The following is a 13,319-nucleotide window of genomic DNA, read 5'->3' on the forward strand; positions in this document are numbered from 1 at the left end:
TCGGAGGTGGAGGAGATGAATGTTCAAGGTGGTGCATGGGATGCTGATGAAGAGGCTTGCTTTGTTGTTGATGGTGTTGAGCTTCTTGAGTGTTGTTGGAGCTGCACCCATCCAGGCAAGTGGGGAGTATTCCATCACACTCCTGACTTGTTCCTTGTAGATGACGGACAGGCTTTGAGATTCAGGAGGCAAGTTACTCACTGCAGAATTCCCAGCCTCCAACCTGCTCTTGTAGTCACAGTATTTTTATAGCTGGTCCACTTCAGTTTCTGGTCAATGATAACCCAAGGATGTTGATAGTGGGGGATTCAGCAATGGTAATGCCATTGAATGTCAAGGGAAGATGGTTAGATTCTGTCTTGTTGAAGATAGTCATTGCCTGGCACTTGTGTGTTGCAAATATTACTTGCCAAGTCTGCACATTTTCCAGGTCTTGCTGCACATGGGCACAGACTGCCTCATTATCTGAGGAGTTGCAAATGAAGCCTGACATTGTGCAAACATCAGCGAACATCCCCACTTCAGAAAGGAAGGTCACTGAAAATGCTGAAGATGGATGGGTCTAGGACACTGCACTGAGGAACTCCAGCAGTGATATCCTTAGACTGAGATGATTGACTTCCAACAGGCACAACCAGAAGATTAGTGCATTAGCAGAGTAGATCATCCACCTGCTATAAAGCCCAAGGGAGAAACTCTGATTGACGTCACAAACTGCCCACCCTGACGTCAATCAGCATTTTGCCGCTGGGCACTCTCTGCCTTGCATTGATACATTCATCAAAATGACATCTAAAGTGGCTAGCACCAGAAGGCTGTGCTTGCGCTCCCAATGCCTTTCTGGAGACAAAACAGCACTTGTAGCGCTATAGAGCTGAATTTTACCACGTTACCTTAATTCTTGTAATTCTCAGCCAAGTCATTGCCGGCACATTGTTTTGCATTTCTCACATACATATTGTAAATTTTGATGTGATATACGTAGAACAGTTCAGTATATTATCTTCTTCCTCCTCTCGTATGTTGCCTTTCCTCTGTTAAGGTATGAACACTAAATTTAGTGTTCAGAAAGTATGGGGCAGGATTTTCCCTTCGTCGGGTGGGCACGGCGGGCGGACCCAGGAATGCCTGCAAAATGGACTGCCGTCCATGATCAAAATGGCCGGGCAGGGCTGAGCAAGAGCAGGGCCTGTCAGCCACCAGGGTTTAAAAATGACCCAGGTTGCCACGAAGGATGTCTCCTGAGCCGACACTATGGACCTGAGTGGGCTGGACACAGCAGGCAGCAGAGCAGGCCAGGTGGGCACTCAGCTCCTCCTGGAGGATGTGGCTGCCAGGAGGGACAGTTTTGTCTCCAGAGATGGGAGGACGAAGCCACCCCACCTTAGCAAGAGGGCATGGAGGAGGCGGCAGTGCTGGTCAGCAGGCGTGATATGGTGCGGAGCTCCTGGGTTCAGTGCCAAAAGCGCTTCAATGACCTGCTGTGCTCTAAAAGGGTGAGTACCATGCTGGTATGGGCCAGTGTGCAGATGCGTTAAGATCTGGCCATCCACTGCCCCGGACTTCGGGTGCCAGAGTTTGAGTGCCAGCTGTCAATTACATCGGAGCTGGCCAAGGTGGTGAGCCCTGGCTGCTTGGGCTGAGTGCCTTGCGGTTTCAAGGGCCACAACTTGGATGTGCCCTGCCAGGTGCTCTTCAGCTGGGGTTGGCCAGGCTGCAATGGAGCTGCAGGTACAGAGTGGACTAATCAATACTCCTCTGTTGTTTCAGGAGAAGGCGGTCCACAACAATACAGAAAGGTCGCGGACTGGTGGAGGCCTCACTAGCCTCTAATCCTCTTGAGATATGAGAAAGACACCCTGGAGCTCGAGAGCTGGCGTACTCCACATGAAACTGGGCATGGCGAGATGGGAATGCCAGATGAAGGTAAGAGTGCAGTGCACAGAGGTGAGAATTTTGGCTTATGCAACCATTCTAGTGTAGTCTCTTCATTGATGGGAGCCTTGAACCTGGAGTCCACACTGATCATTGAAAGACGAGGGCACTGTGATGCAGATCTCCATTGTCTCATCAGGGTGCCTGGCATGCACAGTGACAATGTGATGACTTAAATTAATGACATGTCCTTCATCTCCCTTTTAGATTCGTCAGCAGGTATTCGCTCTCAGGGCCCCGAAGGGCCACCCCTGACACCAGAGGACCACCTGCATCATGCCTGCTCTCTGAAACCGGCACCAGCGCAGATACCAGCACCTCGGCGGGCATTAGATCGGTGGCTAGTATCTCGGTGCACGCTGGTGAGGGCACTTCACAATCGCTTGAGGTGCAGGCGGAGGCAGAGAGTGCCCAGAGCACCGGCAGTTGGAGGCCTGCTGGGACCAGGATGATGCTCAGTCAAAGGCTGATGATGAGTCTCTGGAGTTGCGGCAGATGCTGAACGTCCAGGGAGATGTGCAGGAGGATCTAGAGGAGACCCATGAGGGTATGCGTGCCGTGGTCTCCATGAGGGAGGAGTCCATGTGAGCACTGCGTTGACCATCATGGCAGAGCGCACTGCCTCCTCCATTGAGAGAGTGGTGTCTCAAAAAGAGAAGCAGCTCCAGGGACAGGGTGAGGGGTTCCTGGGGTTACGCTCAGGCCTGCAAACCCTCACACTGGCACTGACCTCAGATGGTCAGTGCCAGTGTGGGAAATGGATGAGACACCCAGTATCCCAGCTGGGTGCCCATCAGTGATGTGCAAGGGTGCCCAGAGTGACCTCACGTTGGCGCACGAGCTGCCTGTCATTTCTGTGGGTTCCTCCCAGAACGTTCTGGATGATGACAGCAGCTCCTCCGCCCCTCTGCCAGTGACCATGGCATATCATGAGGCTGTGACCACTGGGGAGATACCAGCTGTGGCACTGGCCGCACCCTCCCAGGCAGGGCCAGCACAGGCTCCACTGGCCAGAGGGCAACTGCCAAGGTCATCAAGGCCAACAAGACAGCAGAGTCAGCAGGCTGCCTCCAATGCCATTGCCAGCGAGGGGAGCACCTAAACATAACACTCGCAAATGTAAGTTAAAGACACCATAAGCACAAGAGGGACAGGTTACAGGTGATTTTATGTTCATTTTTGTTAACTTTATGTATGCTGATCTGACGTTGAATACCAAAAACATTTCTGTTAAGATTATTGAACTGTCAGAATGACATAAGTTGTGTTTTTGTCATGATATCCTGAGCATGCTTCACCTTTTTATTTCATTGGTGCAGGGAACGTCGGTATGTAATGCTGGACGTAGATGGCTCTGAACTTTATTGTACAGGCAGTGAGTGTTCTTTGGGTTCAAATGAAAGGGTCTTTTCAGACATCCGGGATGGAGGCTGCAGCCCTGGCATGTGTTTGAAGCTGATCTTTGGTAGCCTAGATGAATGAGTGTTGGATCAAGGTGTCCCTGGTGTCCCTGCCTCCCTGGAGGTTATTGAGGTCTGGCTCCACAACCTCAGCGTTCCCCTCACCGTGCTCCTCTTCGGACTCACTACTGGACTCTGTGGCCTGTGGAGCTGCATCAAGATCCTCTTCCTCCAGCGGGTTCCCCCTTGCCAGTGCCAGATTGTGGAGAGTGCAGCATCAGTGACACCCAGTCTGGGGGTATTGTAGTGCACCCCCGAATGGTCCAGGCATCGGAAATGCATCATGAGAAGACCTATGGTCCTCTCTACCACCGCCCTCGTGGAAGCATGACTCATATTATAATGCTTCTCTGCCTCTGTTCTTGGGTGGCCGAGTGGTGCCATGAGCCACCTCCTCAACAGATAGCCCTTGTCACCCAGCAGCCATCCATCCAGTCAGGCTGGAGCACTGAAGAGCCTCGGCACCTGGAAGTGTCTCAGGTTTTATGTGTCATGGGAGCTGCCTGGGTACCTTGCACAGACTTGCAGAATCTGCATCCTGTGGTCACACATTATCTGCACATTCTTGAAGTGAAATTCCTTCCTTTTGACAAAAGCACCCGGCTGACCCACTGGTGTCTTGATGGCCGCATGTGTGCAGTCGATTGCACCCTGGACGCGGGGGAACCCAGCAATCACTGCAAAGCCTCTGGCTTGCTCAGCCTGGCTGGCCTCTTCTGTACGGTAAAGAATAAAGGTCAGTACCCACCTGAACAGAGCTTCTGTCACCAGCTTGACGCACCTGTGGACAGCTGATTGGGAGACTCCACACAGATCCCCCACTGACCCTGGAAAGAGCTGGAGGCATAGAAGTTGAGGGCCACTGTGACCTTCAGATCCACTGGCATGGGGTGTCCACCCACACATTGGAGGTGATCTCAGGCCCAATCATCTGGCAAATAGAGGTCACGTTCTCCCTTGAGAGGTGGAGCCGCCTTCAGCATTGCACCTCTGGCACATTAAGGTAGCTGCATCGCCATCTGTAAACCCTGGCAGCAGGATAGTGGCGTCTTCTGCAGCCTCTTTCGCCTTGGACTACCTGCTGGCCCTGCGGCCCTTGTGCCTGCGCCTCTCCTCCCACAGGCCACTCCCCTGGAAGCTGCATAGGGACACCTGGCCTCCTCTCCCTTCTGCCCCTCCCTCCCCAGACAAGGTACCTCCAGTGGAGACCACAATCCCCATTACCAGGGTAAGAGAAGGCCATCTGTTACTTGGAAAGGTCCAGACAGTCTGAATCCTCCAGGGGCCTGGCAGACAGCAATGAGTCCTGAAATGAAACCTGGAAATGCTAAGACTGAAGCCCCTAACAGAGATGAAGCTGCCAAGTACCAATAAGCAACCAGCTGCAAACTATGTCCAAAACTGCTCATTACTTACACTGGCAATGCTGCTGGCCCTTTTTATCCTGCCCTTGGATGAGGATTGTGAAAACGTTAGCTGGCCACCTGCCCGTTTTGCCCATGCAACAAACATAAAATCACACGGGCAAGGAAAAATCACAGTCAGTTGGACTGTTAAGGGCCTTAAGTGGCCGCTTAATTAATGGCAGGTGCCGCTCTGGCACCTGCGCGCTCCCGCCGAGTGAAATATCGCGCAAGTGCACAATGACAACGGGAAGCTCACCTGACATCATCGTGCACTATTCCATTCCCGTTCGGGTCGGGCACATGCCTGCGGGACGAAAAACTATCTGATTATCATTTGAACGGAATGAACAACTAAATCTGATTCACTGAGTATTTCAAACTGCCCCTATTCTTAGAATCAATTGAGAGCTTCCTTGCTGGTAAACTTGGAAATGAAACAAAGGTTTCAAGAGAGCCATTCTAAATGCTGTTATTATAACTCTACCAGACAGCCCCAGCATCAAAGTCACCAAACATTTAATAACTTTCAGTAAATGATATGGGAGCTGTGACAGCCTGAACTTGCACAGTCTGACCCCAGGTTTTTGTCTTGTTTTCGCGAACCCACCCAGGATTACAAGTATCTCTGGGACATACAACGCTCCTTGGACTGCTGTTCTCGTCGCATCCTGAGATCCACACTCGGTGCCATGCACTGCCATATGAACACATTCGACCTCTCCCTCCAGCAGCACCGATGCACACTATCTCAAAGCTGTCCTTGCCCTCAGTTTCATTTTATTCTTCATCTCATCCGACACCTCAACAAGAAACTTTGTCTCTTTCTTTCAGGTGCAAAGGAACGCAAGCTCCAAGCTCTCATCGACACCAACGCCCATCCAGGGCCCTCCACCCCTGCTTGTCCCTCTGTCCCCATCCCGTCTTCCAATCCCAGCCTCAGCCGTGTATTCACTATACCCCCTGACCTTCCCCTCTCCGATGCTGAACGTTCAGCGCTCAGCAAAGGACTGTTTCGTACCCTTATGTCCTCACCTCAATGAATTTCGCGCTCGGCACGATGCTGAACTCTTCTTCCGCCGCCTTCGTCTCCATGCTCACTTCTTTGGGCAGGAGTCCTCTCCCCGTTCAACGGATCCTCCAATATTCTCCCCCCACCTGGACCCCTCCCTCTGGATACTTACCTGCTCTTGATCTTTTCATTGAGAACTGTCGGCGTGACATCAGTCGTCTCAATTTCTCTGCTCCTCTCACCCACTCTAACCTGTCTCTTTCTGAACTTGCTGCATTCTGTTCTCTCAGGTCCAACCCTGACTTTGTCATCAAACCTGCTGACAAGGGTGGTGCTGCTGTTGTCTGGCGCACTGACCTCTACCTCGCAGAGGCTGAGCGTCAACTCGCAGACACTTCCTCCTACCTCCCGCTGGACCATGACCCCACCACTGAACATCAAGCCATTGTTTCCAGGACTGTCACTGACCTCATCTCCTCTGGAGATCTTCCCTCCACAGCTTCCAACCTCATAGTCTCAAAACCTCGGATGGCCCGCTTTTACCTCCTACCCAAAATCCACAAACAGGACTGTCCCGGCAGACCGATCATGTCAGCCTGTTCCTGCCCCACGGAACTCATTTCTTGCTATTTTGACTCCATTCTCTCTCCCCTTGTCCAGTCTCTTCCCACCTACATCCGCGATTCCTCTGACGCCCTACATCATATCAACAATTTCTAGTTCCATGGCCCCAACCGCCTCCTCTTCACCATGGACGTCCAATCCCTCTACACCTCCATCCCCCACTGGGATGGTCTGATGGCTCTCAGCTTTTTCCTCGAACGTAGGCCTGAACAATCCCCATCCACCACCACTCTCCTCCGTCTGGCTGAACTTGTTCTCTCACTGAAGAATTTCTCCTTAAACTCGTCTCACTTCCTCCAGATAAAAGGTGTGGCTATGGGTACCCGCATGGGCCCCAGTTATGCCTGTCTCTTTATGGGGTATGTGGAACATTCCTTGTTCCAGTCCTACTCAGGCCCCCTCCCACAACTCTTTCTCCGGTACATTGATGACTGTTTTGGTGCGACTTCATGCTCTCATCTGGACCTGGAAACATTTATTAATTTTGCTTCTAATTTCCACCCCTCCGTCATTTTCACATGGTTCATCTCTGATACCTCCCTTCCCTTCCTTGACCTCTCTGTCTCAATTTCTGGTGATAGACTGTCCACCAATATTCATTGCAAGCCTAGCGATTCCCACAGCTACCTCGACTACAGCTCCTCACACCCCGCTTCCTGTAAGGGCTCCATCCTATTCTCTCAGTTCCTTTGCCTCTGTCGCATCTGTTCTGATGATGCCACTTTCCAAAACAATTCCTTTGAAATGTTTTCCCTCTTCCTTAACCGAGGTTTTCCACCCACGGTGGTTGACAGGGCCCTCAACCGTGTCCGGCCCATCTCCCGCGCATCCGCCCTCACACCATCCTCTCCCTCCCAGAACCATGATAGGGTTCCCCTTGTCCTCACTTATCACCCTACCAGTCTCCGCATTCAAAGCATCATCCTCCGCCATTTCCGCCAACTCCAGCATGATGCCACCACCACACACATCTTCCCTTCACACCCCCAGCGGCATTCCGCAGGGATCATTCCCTCCGGGACACCCTGGTCCACTCCTCCATCACCCCCTACACCTCAACGCCCTGCCACGGCACCTTCCCATACAACCGCATAAGGTGCAACACCTGCCCCTTTACTTCCCCCCTCCTCACCGTCCAAGGGCCCAAACACTCCTTTCAAGTGAAGCAGCACTTCACTTACACTTCCCTCAATTTAGTTTACTGCATTCGCTGCTCCCACTGCGGTCTCCTCTACATTGGAGAGACCAAACGCAGACTGGGTGACCGCTTTGCGGAACACCTTCGGTCTGTCTGCAAGCATGACCCAGACCTCTCTGTTGCTTGCCATTTCAACACACCACCCTGCTTTCATACCCACATGTCGGTCCTTGGCCTGCTGCAATGTTCCAGTGAAGCTCAACGTAAACTGGAGGAACAGCACCTCATCTTCCGACTAGACCCTTTACAGCCTGCTGGACTTAATATTGAGTTCAACAATGTCAGATCATGAACTCTCTCCTCCATCTCCACCTGCTTCCCGATCCCCCTTTTTCTAATTTTGTATATTTTTTAAATATATTTTTCTTTTCTCACCTATTTCCATTATTTTTAAATGTATTTCCATCCATTTTTTCATCTCCACCTTTTAGCCTATTTCGATCCCTTCCCCCCACCCCACCCCTACAAGGGCTATCTGTCACTTGCTCGTCCTGCTTTCTACCCTTAATGTCACCATTAGCACATTTCTTAGCTAATATCACCACCGTCAATGTCCTTTTGTCTATGACATCTTTGCCTCCACCTATCACTGGCCCCCTATCCAGCTCTACCTGTCCCACCCCTCTCAACCAGCTTATATTTCACCTCATTTCTATTTTTCCTCAGTTCTGATGAAAAGTCATACGGACTCGAAACATTAACTGTATTCCTCCCCGCCGATGCTGTCAGACCTGCTGAGTTTTTCCAACTATTTTTATTTTGTTTCGGATTTCCAGCATCCACAGTATTTTGCTTTTAACCCAGGTTTTTGTTGCTAGATTTTGATAATATGATTATCAGTTAGTTCAAAAGTGGTGCAAAAATCATATCAATCAATATTTGAAGGCATACCATATGTGATCAAACTGAACATTATCCCTTATCTGTTTCAGGAGGCTCTACTCCACAGACGAATGTGCAAGACAACTTGAATCAAAAAATATATTATCTTCTTGTACATAATAACACCTTCAGTAACTGGAAAATGGGTTACTTGTTACAAAAACAACACATTATTAAACCCAGTAACTATGTGGCTTAAAATCATGCTGTATCATACATTGTGTGAAATTCCTTTGCAGTTTTAATAATATCATCAATCTATTTATTTTATTCCCATTGTTTGGGTATGTTTTATGATTTGGTGTTTCTGTCGCATGAAGCTGTACAGCAGGAATGTTAAATTTGCAAATCTATCTCATTTCATACATTCCAGGAGGTTGTCACCCCACCGTCATAGCAGGTACATGAGTTGAGAGAATGGAAGACCACCAGACAGGAGAAGGAAGAAGACACAGACAGTGCAGGGATCCCCAAAGCCAGTGGTACTCGCTAACTAGTTTTGGATACCAGGGGGAGTGTCAACACCTTGGAGGAATGCATTAAGACTCAAACTTCTGCCACCATGAACGATCTGACTGCACAGAGTGGAGCAAAAAAAGGAGTAGAAATGCACTAGTCATAGGGGATTCAATAGGGCATCGGCAGATGTTTCTGTAAGCGCAAGGCTGATTTATGAAGGGAATGTTGCCTCCCTTGATAAAGGATATCACTGAGTAGGTACAGGCCATCTTGCGAGGAAAAGGGAAACAGTCAGAAGTTGTGGTCCATGCTGGAACCAATGACATGAGTAGAAAAAGTGTTCAGGTCCTTTAGGAAGAGTTTCAGCAGCTAGAAGAAAGATTAAAAACAGGACCTCCAAAAGTAGTAATTTCAGGATTACCCCCAGTGCCACATGCCAGTGGGTATAGAAATGTAAAGATAATACAGGTGAGTGAGTGGCTGGAGAAGTGATGCAGGAGGGATGGTTCCAGTGTCTTGGGGCATTGAAATTGGTCCTGGGAGAAGGAGCACCTGTACAACATGGATACCTGCACTTGGAATGAGCTGATGTTAACTTGTACTTTTGGGGAGGGTTAATTTAATTTGACAAGGAGAGGAGAAATAGCAAAAAGGAACAATAACATTTTTTTTGTCTTCTTTCATGAAATGTGGGCTTCACTGGCAACCCTTAAAAGACATTTGTGAACCAGATGGGTTTTTACAACAATTGATGATAGTTTTCATGGTCATCATTATTGAGGCTAGCTATATAGGTCAGAGTTATAATTGAACTTAAATTCCACCAGCTGTCATGGTGGGATTTGAAACAATGTCCCAAGAGCATTATCCTGGGCCACTGGATTACTAGTCCAGTGTCATCACCACCATGCCACCTTCTCCTGACACCATTGGTTCCCCTTATGACCTGATGGCAGAGATATAAATAGCAGTAAAATTAGAAGTGTTCCAAAAATACCAGGGACCAGATTGAGGAAAATAGCAAAAATGATGAAGGAGGTATTAAATTGCATGTACATCAATGTCTATCGTGTAGCCAACGAGCTGCAAGCACAAGTTGCCACATGGGATTATGATGTGATAACATTAACAGAAACAGGGCTCAAACAAGGTCAGGAACAGGTGCATATATTACTTCATTACCAAGGAACTGTAGGGAAGGAAAAAGAAGAGGGGTCATGGCCGAATTGATTAAGGATCATGTTCAGTTTTAAATGGAAAGGATATACTAGATGTTTCTAGGACTGAGTCTATTTGGCTTGAGTTGAGAATGGAGGGGGAACTGTTACATTGCTGAGAGATTTATTCAGGAGATCCAAACAGAAAGAAGGAAATAGGTGAGCACATCTGTTGGCAAATTTCAAAAGTGTGTAATTACACTATTTTTGTAATATTAAGAGACTTCAATTACCTTAATATACTGGGAAAAAGCAGTGCCAAGGGTAAGAAGGGAGAGCAGTTTCTGATACATGTACAGGTCAATTTTCTTTATTAATATTTCTCCAGTCTCACCAGAAATGAAGAAATATTAGATCGGGATCTGGGGCGAAAGTATCGAGCTAACAGTGATCACAGCATAATTCAATTAGAGTTGTTATTGGAAAGAGACCAGAAAATATCAAAGGTAAAAATGGTGAACTGGGGAAGAGCTAGTTTAGTGTTTTAGGAAAGGACTTTGTACAGGTAGATTTTAAAAGGCCATTTCAGGGTAAAACAATAATGAAGTGATGGAGGGCATCCAGGGAAGAGATAGCTAACTTGCTGTAGCTGCACTATATTCCTTTTGAGGTGTAGTGATTATGGTTTTATTTAGTGTGTAATGAATCTTTAAGAATAATACTTGTTAAGGAAGATCACATGATCTGTAGTAACCAATAGGAGAGTAGCATGGGCTACCTCTGTAGAGATAGAGTTGGAGTTGAAAGTACATGTTAGTTACTGTTGAGTATATTGTAAATTAACCGTTTTCACCAAAGAAGTGTCTGTAGATCAGGTCTATCATTAATAGTACAACTTGGCCACCATACAACAAACTGGTGACAAGGATAAAACAGGATTCAACAGAAGAAATCAAGTTAGAAAGAAATTGGCACTGTACCTCACCCAATGATTGTAAGTAGCAAGCTCCATTAGAATTGAAAAAGTTATCCCCTCTTAAAATGCCACAATTTTGGAGAATTAATCCTTTTGAACCTGCCACAGAGGATTGGTTGCAATACATAGAACGCCTCACGTACTTTTTTCAAGTGAATGAAATTATGGTGGAAGAGAAGAGGCAAGCGATCCCCTTGATTACTTGTGGGAGCAAAGCCTACAGTCTGATTCAAAGTTTGATGGCACCCAGTGGCCCTGATTCGAAGAATTTTGATGAATTGGTGGACCTCGTGAAGGGTCACTTTCTACCCAAGCCCTCAGTCACAATGCAGAAGTTCAGGTATAATTCATGAAATAGAGCCCTGAGTGAGACAATTGCATTGTACGTGGCAAATTTGAAGCAGTTAGCAGAACATTGTGAGTTTGGTACGACTCTGAACGACATGCTCAGAGATCGTTTAGTGTGTGGTGTGAAAGAGGACTCTATTCAGAAAAGTGTATTGTCAGAAGTGAATCTGGATTTCAAGTAGGCGCCAGATAGTGCTGGCCATGGAATGGTGCCATCCTCCACATCGGGTGGGAAACCTCAGCCGAAAGAGGTGTGAAAAAGTGAGAATCCGCCGAGAAGCGGGAAACCGCCCCCACTAGCTGAAGAATAAAGAGAAACAACTTAGCAGTGAAATCAAAGAATAATTTTAATAGAGGTGGAAACAATCAGTCTTTTAGTGATTAGTAGTTTAAAAAAATTGAATGCTACTATTGTCATAGAAATGGACAAATGATGAGGCAATGCGCAGAATGATTCAAGCAAGCTTGTAAACAAAAGAAGAAGCCCAATGAAATCTACAATGTAGAAGAGCCTGAAACAATAAATTCAGACACTTACTCATTGTTTAATCTGCAAGTTGAAAGGACAGAACCAATATTTGTCACAGTGAAAGTAAATGGCAAACCTGTTAGAATGGAAGTGGACACGGGAGCTTCCACTACAGTAATTGGGGAACATACCTTCAGATATTTGAATAATGGTGAACATCAATTAAGTTTAGAAGAAACAGATGCCAAGCTAAAAACATATATGGGTGAAGACATTCAAGTAAAAAGCATAAGCAGAATAACCGTCCATTCTGGCAGCCAATCGGCAAAGCTACCCTTCATGGTGGTAGCATGTGAAGGGCCAAGCCTCCTGGGTGAAATTGGTTAAAAGAGATTAGGTTAGAATGGTCTGAAATTTTCCAGTTGAGAGCAAGTGGGCTACCAGAGCTACTTAGAAAGTACGCCACCACCTTCAAGGATGAACTGGGGAAAATACAGGGCCTGCAGGCCAAGATTCGTGTGGACTTGGAAGCAGTCCCTCGCCTCATGAAGGTGAGACCAGTGCCATACGCCCTGCGAGAAAAAGTCGACATTGAACTGAACAGGCTAGAGAAACTGTGCGTTATACAAGCTGCTCAGTTCTCAGAATGGGCAGTGCCCATAGACCCCATCCTTAAACTCAACAAAAGCATCTGAATTTGTGGAGACTACAAACAGACGGTTAATAAAGTAGCTAAGCTAGATAGACACCCTATCCAAAAATTGAAGACCTGTATGCCAAGCTGGCAGGAGGGACAATGTACACATAACTTGGCATGAGTCATAAAAACAAAAAGCTAAAAGCTACTGCGGATGCTGGAAATCCAAAACAAAAACAGAATTACCTGGAAAAACTCAGCAGGTCTGGCAGCATCGGTGGAGAAGAAATCAGTTAACGCTTCGAGTCTTCATGACCCTTCAGCAGAACTGAGTATAGTTAGGAGAAAGGTGAAATATAAGCTGGTCTAAGGTGGGGGGCGGGGGGAGAGAGAAGTTGAGGGTGGGATGATGTGGAGATAAGCAAGCAGTGATAGGAGCAGATAATCAAAAGATGTCACAGACAAAAGGATCAACGAGGTGTTGAAGGTGGTGATATTGTCTAAGAAAAGTGCTAATTAAGAATGGAAGACAGGATACTCAAGGTACAGCTCTAGTGGGGGTGGGGTGGAAAGACTAACAAAGTTTTAGTTTTAGATTTAAAAATAATGGAAATAGGTGGGAAAAGAAGAATCTATATAAATTATTCAACAAAAAAAGGGAGGGGGGAGAAACGGGGTGGGGATGGGGGGAGGGGGAGTTTAAGATCTAAAGTTGTTGAATTCAATATTCAGCCCGGAAGGCTGTAAAGTGCCTAGTCG

Source organism: Cetorhinus maximus, chromosome 5, assembly GCF_964194155.1.
Source record: "Cetorhinus maximus chromosome 5, sCetMax3.hap1.1, whole genome shotgun sequence".
NCBI classification, from domain to species: Eukaryota; Metazoa; Chordata; class Chondrichthyes; order Lamniformes; family Cetorhinidae; genus Cetorhinus; species Cetorhinus maximus.